This window comes from Dipodomys ordii, unplaced genomic scaffold, assembly GCF_000151885.1.
Source record: "Dipodomys ordii isolate 6190 unplaced genomic scaffold, Dord_2.0 Scaffold128, whole genome shotgun sequence".
Taxonomy (NCBI): domain Eukaryota; kingdom Metazoa; phylum Chordata; class Mammalia; order Rodentia; family Heteromyidae; genus Dipodomys; species Dipodomys ordii.
In genome coordinates, this window is record NW_012267344.1 from 887,095 (window position 1) to 888,645 (window position 1,551).

A 1,551-nucleotide genomic window follows, 5' to 3' on the forward strand; every position below is an offset into this window, starting at 1 on the left:
AAAAAAAAAAAAAGCCAGAAGTGGCACTGTGGCTCAAGTGGTAGAGCGCTCGCTTTGAGCTGAAGAGCTGAGGGACAGCACCCAGGCCCAGAGTTCAGGCCCCAATGACTGTCAAAAAATAAATAAATAAAATAAAACACAGAGAACACACTCAAAACCGACTTGATAGGGGTCGTGTACAAGATACCTCAAAAGAGCTTAGGGTTATATGTTCGTGTTTTTCTACACTTAGATGTCCTTCTTTCTACTCATTCATTCATTGTTTTTGTTGCTGATGTTGTTTTTGTTTTTGTTTTTTTTAGTGCTAGGCTTGGGATTTGAACTCAGGGTCTGGGTGCTGTCCCTGAGCTTTTGTGTTCAAGCCTAGCACTCTATGTCTTGAATCACAGCTCCACTTCTGGCTTTTTTTGTTTGTCTGTTTGTTGGTTGGTGGTTTATTGGAGAAAAGAGTCTCGCAGGCTTTCCTACCCAGGCTGGCTTCGAACCACAGTTCTCAGATCTCATTCTCCTGCGTAGCTATGATGACAGGTGTGAGCCACCGGCACCTGGCTATTTTTTTATTATTCAATTTTAATGAACTTTTTCAGCATTTCAAGAGATTGGGCTGGGCTGGGGGTTACAGTTTAATGTGTCTATCTAAGTGCCCGGGACTTCCTCTTCAGAATCAGCCCTCCATCATTCTCTCTATCCTGTCTTTCCAGACCCAGTTCCTATTTTCCACTTCCTTTACCACATATGTATGTGGAAAATTCCTGCCATATTTGTGCCCTAGGTTCTGTTTTCCATTCATCCACCCCTTTTCCTACTATCCTCATCTCCCCGTGCTCCCCAAGTCTCATTTTACCTTCTGGTATTCACTCTGTTCTTGGTTTGCTATACTGAACACATATGGCCTTTATCATGTGGGCGAAGGAGGAAATTTTACTTCAGAAATGAAGTCAGGAGGTAGTAGTGCATGCCTGTAATCCATCCACTGGAGGGGCAAGCGATAGAAGTTGTAGTTCATGTACAGCCAAATGAATAAAAAATAAATTAATAGGGCTGGGAAGGTGGCTCAGTGGTAGACTGCTTGCCTCGCATGCATGAGGCTCTGGGTTCGATTCCTCAGCACCACATAAGCAGAAAAAGCCAGAAGTGGCGCTGTGGCTCAAGTGGTAGAGCACCATCCTTGAGCTGAAGAGCCGAGGGACAGCGCCCAGGCCCAGAGTTCAAGCCCCAGGATACACACACACACACACACACACACACACACAGAGCTCAAGTGATAGAACACTTGCCTTGCTTAGCAAACTCCAAGGGCTGGAGTTCAGACTCCCGTCCTAGAAAAGGGAGGAAGAGGAAGGGAAGGAGAAGACATGATGAAACAGTCCTCATGAAGAAATCATTGTGACTCAGGTATTGTTTTTATTTGTACCATCGTACCAGGCAAGTGTTTCTTAATGCAGTTAAGCCTTCTTCGCCCCACAGTGTAGCAAGAGAGCCTCGTACAAGAAACAGCCGACCTTCAGCTGCTCCCCCATGCCGATTTCCTCCCACCCATGTGGTACGCAG